General features: G+C 35.9%; 1 protein-coding gene across 11 annotated transcripts in view; it reads right to left on the reverse strand.

Moving 5' to 3' along the window:
• LOC150075249 (CUGBP Elav-like family member 4) overlaps positions 1 to 12,041 on the reverse strand; it is a 701,656-nt gene that overhangs the window by 216,427 nt on the left and 473,188 nt on the right. The gene's annotated exons all lie outside the window — the stretch shown is intronic.

Genomic DNA, 12,041 nt, shown 5'->3' on the forward strand with positions numbered 1-12,041 from the left:
GTGCTTCACAGGTATTGACTTGAAAATAAATATATGTAGCTTCGTTAATACTTAGATTTTTTTCCTCCAGACAATTTCTTGTGCGTGTATTATAATCACAGAAAGAAGACAAAAATAAATACAAATTAACAAAGCAAATTAGAAAAACAATTGTAAAATGGAGAGAGCAACTAAAAATTATAAATAAAAATCAAGATCACAAATGAACAAGCCTTCAAAGAAACATCACTTAAAGAGATAGAGATGCTAATTCCCAAATGTACAATTAATTCCTTAAGATAACTTGTGAAGGTTAGTAATCCTTTTCATATAATGCTTTGCTGATAAAGTACAGTATTTTACTTTTAATTAAGTATGAAGATCATGGCTGGAAGTGTGGTAAAATATAAACAAAATATGTGAAGCGCATTGTCTTTTTCGTGATAATATAATTTCATTAATTCTAAGTATTTCCGAGATGTTTTAAAGTAAGAAAAGTGCCATGTAGTTTTAACTTAGCACATGACACCAGACTGCATATATACACTTAAATAATAGTCAACAAGTGAGCTTATCTTATCTTCATGGATATTAGGATTTTTTCCTATAACTAAATCAGCAGATTATAAAAAGTGGCTGCATCTTCAAGGCGGGAGATTGATGAGGACATTATCGGACCATATGTAAATTTACTGCATTTTGGAAGAAGAGCTACGGACTGACTTCGAGGAGGAAGATGAAGTATTCTGTATGAATAAAAAGCCTCCGATCAAATTTCTCGGCCATTTCCAAAAACGCAGGTGCACTGCTGAAGAAAAGTGTCTTTGGGGAGGGTTGCTTCACTCGACTCTATGCGCTATCTGCACGACAGTTAAGCAGAAAGGCTAGCGGAGGGAGGGAGGGAGGGAGAAAGAGAGGTTATTTTCTTGATGTGGTCAATGCTACTCTACCCCGATGGGATTTTTGTGTATATCTTTCATTCCTATACGACTACATTCCCAACTGATATACTAAAATTCCACTTCTGGTTATGAGATGTTAGTAAAAGCACAGCAAGGCTTACCGAAAAAAGCAAAATGTAAAGATTTGGAGTCGAGGAAAGCGCCTCCTTTTATCTAAAGAGTAAAAATATATAACCAAGGATAAATTCCAATTTTAGGGGATGAATTTTATTTACCAGAAGTGTCTCCGTTATCATGCTGCACAACTAGACGTTTCAAAAAAAAATATCAAAAACTAGTATATGAGTACTCTTTGATTGCAGTGATACCTTTATCTGTTGGAGAAACGAATTATGAAAGGAAAACGAAACCATTTCAAAATTCAAATCTTTCAAACAGTGATTTGTGTATATCCATAATCTATTCATTTTAGTACGTTAAAATCGACATATGCATGTATTTCTCGAGTTCTACATATGCATTATGTCTGAAAAAATGGGAAATGCACGATTTGTTAATTTTTGTACGCAAGTGTATATAAATTTGAAAGTTTATACGCAAGTGTATATAAATTTGAAACAACACAACATAAGATGACCACAACGGTTTTTTTCTGACATTAAAATAAAAAGTAAGATAAAATTAAAGATTAAACCAGCTGTGCCTAGAAATCAACCCACATCAGGTAGATCTCAAAATTAATGTACATAAATCTTCTCCAATAAATAGTTCTCACGCAAATGAAAGCATCCTAGTAATACTGAAAACAAACATAAGCAGCGAACCAGCGAACAGAGTCGAACATCATAATGATCTCTCTGACTCATATCGGACAGTAAACTCGTATTTTAAAACCGAAAAAGAATATGTATCGAGTCTAATTGGTTTTCAAGCAAGGATTCGTAGGGATTTCAAAATTAGTTGATTATTTCGTACTTTAGAAGATATCTGTAACCGACAGCGATTTATGATTCCACTGTCTGGTCCTTAGCACCTCCAAACCCGATTAAGAACATTATGGTAGTCGAGTACTGGCTGTTATGGTGGTTAAATAAAATAAGTTGCTTTGTTTAATCCTGATATCTATGAAGATAAAATGAGCTCGCTTGTTGACTGTTATCAACGAACACAGCCTCCAGGACAATTTTATATACAAACCGGGGGAAAAAAATAATAATCTGTGAAAACTGAGTGTAGGGGATAAAATCAAGCATGCACTAGTAAACCTCATCACAAAAGAAACTGATGCTCTTAATCTTACTCACCATAATTACACATTTAACAAAAGTTTCCTTCTGATAATTGGTACACACGTTGAATAGGATCGAAACTTTAAAACAATATAAAATAATACAAGTGCAAAATAAGTTATCCTACCGATAAGAGTTTCCATACTTTTATACCTTGCACCCCTCATTCACATGTTTCCTAAATTTCACGCCCCCCACCCTTTCAGAACAAGTGCAAATAAACAGATTTTATATAAAATTTAGCTATGAGTGTGCACACTCTTTATGTACATCAGTACATTTAATCTCGAATAATGAAATAAAATATTCTTTATACCTGGATTAGTGGTTTGTACATATTTCGTTAAAACAGTGCTTCAGAAAAACAGTATTCCTCTCCCCCCCCCAAAAAAAAACAAGTGAGTCCCCACACTTTGGAAACTTCTGTAATGTATATGTAAAATGCAATATCGTATCGATAAAAATATGTGCGTTAATGACGAGAATCTCATATAGCTAATCAAACAAACTCTACAATCAGATGGATTCTGTATTTTCTCTCAAGTGTACATTTGTCATAGTCAGTGGGCAGCCATTATCTATAAATTATATTAATATTAAAATATTATTTGTATAAAATTATCTTAAGAGCCAAGAACTTAACCTTAATTTTTCCTTATGTTTTGAAGCCTGCCAGTTTCAAAATTCTTCTACTTAATTTTTGCGAACTGGTGCCTTAGGACCGAATAGTTTATGCGCCAAAAATTCCCCAAAACATCTTCCACGATCTACTGCATTTATAGCTAATAAATACACTAAATTGTATCAAACTGGTATATATAGAATGCCACACATGAATATATGACTTTTATAGCATACTATACACGAAGTAGGCGAATAGAGATGATGTTGCGAAAAAGGCCAGTAAAAATTCCTCACGTCATCCACTGGACTCGAACTCAGGTCTTTTACATTTGGTGTGGGGAGGACGGCAATTCTACCAACTGTGCCGCCCACCAGGGCTCATACTATAAATACAGTGAGAAAAGTTAAAACGTAAGCTAATACTTTCATAGGGCTTGAAGCAAAACAGCGCTCAGGTTAGTTTCGTATCTACATTAAGAAGCATATGGGGAAAAAACATATATTGAACTAATTAACAGTGCATATTTTTAAACAAAGCAGATGGGGAAAACTAAGCACGTATCTTCAAAATGAATGTCTCGGTGTTTGAGACACGATGTAAAGATTTCTTTTACAATTCTGAACACGATAGTTTTTGTTCCACAGAGTCAGTGTACAATGGAATTTGGCTAGTTTCTGTTTTTGCAACGTCAAGGTTAGGGCAAAGCGTGCTCCTATCACATCAATACATCTATACAGCCCACGGTTCTGGGTTGTGCTGCATTGCTTTGACATGGAACATTCGTTTGGTGTTCACAGAGCCTAGCGCTTCATCTCTCTGCCATGGCTCAAGGCTACAAACGACAGACCATTTCCTTTTATAGCCTATAAACGTCGTGCAACCTCCAGTATAGAAGTTGGCTGGCTCGGCTATAACTTAGCTATCCTCTGGCGTCTCTCCCTCTTGCACTTCCCACTTAGGTGTTGTCGTAATGTAAACAGTCAGTATGTAGTAAATATAATTAACGCCTTAACCGCGACCTCGGCAGACAGGTCTAAACCTGCCGCCATTCCAAATATATGGTGCAAGTAGCATCAAGTAAAGGTTAAAATTCTTTGAGAGAGGCAGATGAATGAGAGAAAAGGAGGTTATTTGCATCCGTTTCAGAGTCCATTAAGATTTGGCAGGGTATTCCCAAATGAGAAGATGCATGAAGATTGGCAGAAAGTTTTTAATTAAAAGTGCATTAACAGGGAACCTTACTCTAGCAGTTCACAACTGAGAGTGCAGAAAATACCCAGCTTTAAAATAACAGAATAAAAATAAGAGAAAGATAATGAATAGAAAGATTCCAAGGTGGAAGATATTTGCGACTTCGGAAAACTGGGGATTGTATTATATTTGTAATTTTATTCAGCCTGTTAAATGAATGTTCTTAATTATTATTGTTGTTATTTGGTTTTTTTTAGGAGCATTAGCAACTAAGGCCATATTGCTCCAGGATATGCGGTGGTCATTCCCTGACCTTTCCGCATCTTCCGTATTTGGTGGTGACGGGCTCGAACCCCGGTCTAATCAAGAAGGGTGTGCCAGGCACTGCTGCTCCTTCCCACCTGGCTACGGAGGCGCCTGAATGTTCTTAAATGGCTGTTGTTTTTTCCTAATAGGAGTGTAGATAAGCTCATGTTTCATGCTACAAAACTCATTAGGAATCTTTATTTTCCTCATCCCTTTCAGAGTGTTATAAAGAAATTAGAGTTGTTTGGAAAACGTGCAACTATGTACAGGTGCTGTATATAGACTTGAGAAGTCTTCAAAATCTCTCACCAGGAGATATTGGGGCAAGGAGGGAAGAAGTAGTGATGGTAATCCTGATTTTTTTTCATGTAAAGTACACATTTTTTTAGATTGATTTGTAGTGAAAAAATTAATTTGTTAAATTTTATTTATTGGTTAAAATTACTTCGATTTTTTATGAAAATTATTTACTTCTATAGATTTCTGATTTCCAGTTTAGGATTTCAACGCCATAGTTTAAAAAATTGTGGTAGATGATACAAATATTAAATAGTTTTGTAAATTACAAATATTATATAAAAGCATATGCTATAATATTACCATTACCTCAAATGGAATGGAAATTTTATTTTTCTTTATCACTCTGTAACCCTGACAAATAACAACAAAACCTAAATATTAGGCTGTAAACTCGGAGAGGTGTGCAGTAATCGTATTTATGCCTGACCAGACTAGACGATCTCTGTAGTGACCTTTCACATATGTGTTTATGAGTTGGTTTGGCGTGGGAAGGGGTTTCTCTCTCTCTCGACATACTCCTACTAGGGGAGACCCTACGGTGGGAAAAGGTTTAAGAGTCTGGGAAAACGTAATATATCTATAATATATATAGAGTCCACATATTTCAGAAACTGTGATTTCTTATTGTGAAGTGCAGGAACGAAACCCTTGGATCCCTATTTAAGGATTTTCAATTCAATTTTTCCATTTCAGGGGTTTATTACGTTCCCAGTTCCTTCTAATGGATGATAATGCTCTTCCTCATGGGAGGGGGGGGGGGTCCCAGAGAAATTTCTTAACAGTGACTGCATTTATAGAATTCAATGGATACTGAAGTCTCCAGATCTGAATCCAAGTGAGTGTCGGATGCTCTAGAGAGAAATAGTGGTAGCGCTTGATTTCAGGGATATTTATTTTCCGTATCATGGTCTGTAACCTCTTGTGCTCATTATCAGACAAGCACGAATTAATCTATATATTTCAGAACTGGCAATATCTACTCATAAATTGACACAAATGATAACATTGCGTCATAAGGTAATGTATTTCCATTTCAAATTTCATTAACTTGTAAAACTTGGTTTGTAAACTATCGCAGGCTATTATCATCTGCAACTTAACTTTTGGAGATTAGTATGGATGGATACAATTGAATTTTTAATGTTGAAACATAAGCCTATACACTACTATTCGAAAAAAAAGAACCGCCAAAGTCAATTTAAAGTACCGAATAAAATTTTAAATATAATATTATCTTCAGATTTCCTAAAGTCCAAAATAGCTTCCATTTTCGAGTGTCTATTATTTTTAATGCTGGACGCTCTTTTCTGCCATCTTAGCTGTGGAATTTCGCTGGTTGGAGAGACAAGAGCCAGAAGGCATACACATAAAATCTTAGAGAGCAACAGAAAGTTGGACTCATGAAGTTTGCCCTCGGGTAGTGTGTTGTAGATCACTGGAATAAGTTAACCCCCAAGGGGGTTGAGCGAAAAGTTTCGTACAGTTCAAGACTGAATTGGATGGTCACTTTTTGGCAGGAAAAGTATGAGTGAGTAGGAATTTTTTTTTTCTTTTTGAAGGTACAGAAAAAGCCTTACATCATTTAGCCATTCTAATACTATCTCCCGAATGAAGTATCTCTCTGACCTGAATCTCATCTAGCATATATTGAATTCTGGGAGACAAATTTCGAGTCACCAACCTCCTTCCCCTACCTCAGAACGTTACATGTTGTTGCTGTGGAAGTTTTATTGTGCAACAGCAACACAGTCCACAATGCGCACACCTTAATGGGAATCAGATGAGCAAGTTCCTACTATTAGTGAAATTATTAGGCGTTAGATTGCATTATAATATTTTATCTATTTCAGAAAGCAGAAAATTCTGGACATTCGATTCATCGGCCAAGAGGTGGATCATGAAGTAAGTAGTGTATATTATAGAAGTCGAGAAAAAAAAAAAAAAAAAGAGTTGCTTGTCGAAGCTTTATAAGTTGGTGTCTTATAATTTGAGATTCAAAATATACCATGAAAAAGTGTTCTTTTCTTATTTTGTTGATTATTTTGTCAACTTAAAACACCTCTTGCACTTTTGCCTGTTGCTGTTGTAAGATGTAGATCATACAAATATAATATAAATATCTATTTAGCTAGAATAAATCCAGGAAGGGCAATGGAAAGTGAGAAATAGCATTAATGCCCGAGTATTAAGTTAAAGATAGTAAGTATTTAGATTGGATATTTAGTTTTAATGTAAATAAGGTTAAAGTTTGAAGAAACATTGGATTTGGGGATGGGAAAGTTATAGACGTATATGTTAAATAGCGGCTAAATGGAAACAAGTAATTTTGAGTAATATAAGAGAGCAAACAGGGACAGCCGTCAGCAGTAGGGAAGGGGTGCCATTTGTGAACAGTCGTGAAAGGGTTGCTGAGGGCAAGAACAATAGGACCGTGAAACTGGATTACGAAGCGTCTCTCTTGATCTAAGCCACCATTAGGAAGTAAACAGGAAATTAGTGGACGTCCAGTGTTCGCATAAAAAGACGGCGTAAGGGTGACTGATATTTGGCCAAGTTCGGTATATTTAGCAGAGAAGGTGTGAACACGAAACTAAGTGTTTTGGAGGTGACCGGCAAACATGAAAAAAAAAATAAGAAATTTCTAGAGAAGGGAGACGACTTTGGTGACGACTGTGGTGAGATGTTTTAGCAAATAGGAAGGAATGAAAAATTAAACAGAATGTGGAGATTGGTTGCGAGTCCTTTGGGGAGACGTTCCAAATTTGAGGGAAAAAGAAAAGTCCGGGGGGAGTAATTGAGCAAGTGTCCACTCTGTATCTGATTTCTCTGTGCTCTGAGGAGAGAAGGTCGTGAGTTTGGGGGTTGAAGTGGAAGGAGATTTTTTGGTGGTTGGAGTTCACATCTCGTGGTATCAAGATGAAGAAGAAAAAGAAGAAAAAATGGGCGAGAGAAAGGGGTAATGAGCGTAGAGGACTGAAAGAGATGATGTTTTTTTTTTGGAGGTATGGAACATTGGGAAACATGTACGTTGAAAGTTGTGCAGATAATGAATCAAGAAGAGAAAGAAAGCCTGGTCTGGCATCGGAGGGCAGTGATAGGGTGATCGGCGTCCTTAGCAACGAAATCGCAAGATGTACCTCCGAAGTTTTGTCGTGTAAGAGACTACACTTGTGTCTAGGGTCCGGCTCGTTGAGAAATGGCAGTTGTGCAGATATGTGAGCCAAGAAAAGAAAGAAAGCCTGTCCGCCACTAAGGAAAGCGGAGTGCCCAAGAAATGGAAGAAAGCCTGCCTGCCACGAAGGAAGCCTGAACGCAAGGAAATTGGAAGTAGAGGCCATTCCGGAACGTAAGTCTGTTCCTGTTTTTTTTTTTTTTTTTTCTCTCGAATCCTGAACTCAAGGACTCACAACCTAGCTCTGTAAAGAATTGAATGATAGTCCTTTTAAAAAAAGAACATTCCTGTTGTATTAGGCAAGTTAGTTACTAAGGTTGAGATAATTTGTTATGAATGTTAATGATTATGAAATAACGTAAGGGTGGTAAAGGGGATGACCAAGATGATAACTAGAGAGTAATTAAGGTAGAATGAGAGGTTTATAGTGAACATAACTGAGGTAAGAGAATACCAGTTGTAATAAATTTCATGTGTACAAACAAAATAAAGTTCATATGTACAAACAAATATACAAACAAAAAGAGTAATAAGAGTTGAAATGAGTTTTACTGATATAAGTGATAAAAATTGGTAATGTAAGGGAATGATTGAGTAATCATCGAGGATTCATATTAAGTAAGATACAAACTGATGTTAATAATTTGTAAATTTAGAATAGTTGATGAGAGAGAGAGATAGTGTATTGTACTGTAGTATGGTTCAAATATATGGAAATTGGTATGCTTGTATGTAATTATTTGTTTTTTTATGTAAATGCTGTATATAATGTTCATTAAAGGTTGTAAATTTTTATTCAAAAATGTGTCTTTAATGTTCTGCTAACACCCGCTTTACACACTCTAGAATCTAGAATTTTCTGTGAATTGCAGTCAGATTTGCGTTTGTGGGGTGGGCTTATGACTTCAGGAGGGTGGAAGTCAAAACTCAACAAAAAGAACCCCCACACTGTACAAGAGATGGCCATTGTCCTTTAAATTCTAAATCTTCAAAATATTCTCTTCATTATAGCTTTTTATATTATGTAAATCTATGAAAATATGTTTGTAAATCATAAACAAAGTTCTACAGTGGTCATCTCTATACTCAGAGTCGGATATAGATGTGTTACAGCAGTCATTACTATTGGTAGTAACTCAAATTGCCGATTATTACATTAAATCATTATACAGCTTTAAAACTTATTCACGCACAATACTTCCAGTTTCAAAATTGCGTGGTTTATTGATAACGACCAAATGGAGCGCAGCACTTGGAAAGTAGCCGTCACCACAGGGTTCTTTTATTCAAGAGATTTAGTGCCAAAACATTCTTAGACAGAGCCACAGCATGGGAGATTAAAAGAAAAGCACTACAGTCACAAGTGGTAACAGTCCCTTTATCCTCGATAGCTACAGACAGACATACAGCCAGCCATTATCGCTTGGTTATGCGGTTCATCTCTCTCTCTCTCTCTCTCCACCCCCCTCCCCCAAATCTCTGTATATCTTAAGAAAGAGGGAAAAAAACAATAAAAATGCACTTCAGGAAACCGAACACACACTGTCACCACCAACCAACACATTATAAATGACACAACGTCTAAGAGGTCTCCATTTCTTTGAGGTAACATTCGGAATTGATTCTACATGATAAACGTTTCTTCCTGGATCTGACTAATTGTGTCATTGTATGGTCATTATACATGACAAATAACCGTTTCCACTTCTAATAACAAAGGTAAATTAGCCTCTTGTAAATAGGGTAGGACGTTTTGTCATTGGAGACGGATCGATCAGTAAGGCTGGTAACGAACTTTGATCGAATGAATTAGATAAGCCTATGATGAAAACTTTAGGAGTGGAAATGTACAGAATTAAATGAGAGAGGGAGAATGACTATTATCTTTAATTCCGTTTAGGACCAATGAAGATTAAGCGAATCATAAGAAATGCATGCTCGAATCAATAAGATAATAAACTATTAAAAGCCATGAAAGAGATGCACATGGAGCTGCCTTAAAGGTTGGCTATCAATGAACTTTTTATATTTAATCGTAAGAAAGTGAAGCTCTTATAACGAGAAAGGGAAGTCGAGCATATTTTCGACAGAACAGCTCTCTTTCTTAATGCATATACAGTCTATTCACAAAAGAGATTCAATATGATTCTATCAGACACCGATCTGGTTTACAATAATTCAAGGGAGAACAGGGACGTCAAATATCGCAGCATCAGTTCATAGTATAAAGGGCTATTGTCTTTACCATCTATCAGTGATAAATTCCCTAGGCTGATTTTCTAAATCGTACCACTGCACCCATCAATAGGTACGATTGTGTGTACAAACAGCTACCGGATAATGAAATCGTGACTTCTTTGTCTACAGTGCTAACTACAATCCTGACATTACTGCATCCTTTATTGTTCCGTTTCTATGGTGACAAAGTATAAATGATGTGGAAAACTTCCTCATCTACAGTGTTTATAATTAGTTCTGTTAAAATGTTAGAACCAAGCATTTTAAGAGTAGTGACAGTTGAAACACAGATGAATAAATATTTGATAAAAGTGCATGCAAACGTGAAGGTTATATAATTACAGGTTTTCTTGGTTATGCGGTTCATGCAACCAAAAGAACTCCAAAAAAAGTAATTCCAACCACGAATTGTATTTAAACGGATATAGTATTTAAATATATTTCCATGACATCGCTATTTGTAAAGTTTGATTAAAATTGAACGAAGAATTCTATGGTTTATAAGGTTTAAGATGTCAGTCCAAATATCAGTTTCTGATTATAAGATATGGTGGTCTCTTAAACCCAGAACTACCAATAAAAGTGAAATTATTTGTCCCGCCTGTACTCCATTTTTGTCAAACAAACATTTCTTACCTTCGAATCTGGAAGATAGTGGACAAATATAGCTCTCACGGAAATAAAACACCAACCATGACAGTGAAGAGAAGAAATGAGTTCGTCTTCGCAATGATACAGCCCAATTATCACCCCAAGATGTGGTTCGGAACAGTATTAAGACATAACCCAGAAACTAAGTCCCCTCTGACTTTCTTAATTATTAATTCTGTTCTGTATGGAGAGGGAGGGAGGAATCTTTTTCAAACAGTCATCGTAAGTTTATTTTTAGCTCCGTTAGTTGGCGATACCGAGGATCTCAGCTTTCACTTTCGATTCACTCCCGCAGCGTTAAGTACTGAAGGACCAGCCCAAGTCACGTAATCTATTACGCTATGTAATGAGAACAAATGGAGATAGCCTAAGGGTCAGAGGTGCGTCGATTCAACGGATGAGGTTTGTTATATTTAGGCTGACTTTTAGAGCTTTCTTAATGTGTCACGAACTTTAAGATAAAATTACCAACCAACTGTGTATGTCGTTAGGCTCGTCCCTCACATTACAGGGTCCTCTGTAAGCACGTGGAATAATATTACTTCCGTTAAATTCTTATCGACCCTTTTGTACTAAAGGAATTCGATGTTCTCGTGAAAGAAGGGTAAATATTTTTGGGTCGAGAGATGAAACTTCTAAAAGAGCGCTTCCAGCGGATATGACGTCATAGAGTGCATTACTGCCATTCGTTTTTATTTCATTCCTTTGGGGGAAAAGAGAAAAAAATAAAGAAACTTGAAACTCCACTTTCTTTACTGTTGCTGATGCTGCTGTTTATTTATTTTTGCTCTAAAAGAACAGACTATGAGGTGTCGGTATACTATGTCTGTAAAAGAGAATTAAAAGTTGATTAAAAAAGAGAATTAAAAGAGTTAATTCTTCTGCCGCTTTCTAACTAGACAGCTGCATGACTGGTAAATTACCTCTCCTTTTTGATTATTTTTTAAATTTAGATTCTTTGTGAGATCCTGCTGTATATGTTTTAATTTTTCACCTGTAGAGAATACCTCCTAGCCCTTATTAAGGTGGGTTGGGGGGATTCGTGTATTAAACAATGAAATAAATAAAGAAATTGATTAATTAATAAATTAATTTTTCAGGGGAAGCATAAATATAAAATATAAATTTTATATTTTTCTCGTATTCACGGTATTTCATTCGTCAATAATTAAATTACTATTGTTAACCACCTCAAAATATGTGGCGGTTAACAATTAATACTTGTCACTATTAAGAATATAATATTACAGGAGAGCTGACTTAGACTTCAAGACCAGGACATAATTAGATAATTTAAACTGGAGGACTGACACCACGTAATGCACTCGTGTAACGTCTACCTGGACCTAAGTAATCAACTGTTACTGGATCTAAATTTAACCACACTT

The sequence above is a fragment of the Mastigoproctus giganteus genome, chromosome 14, assembly GCF_048544385.1.
Source record: "Mastigoproctus giganteus isolate SK-2022 chromosome 14, ASM4854438v1, whole genome shotgun sequence".
Lineage (NCBI taxonomy): Eukaryota > Metazoa > Arthropoda > Arachnida > Uropygi > Thelyphonidae > Mastigoproctus > Mastigoproctus giganteus.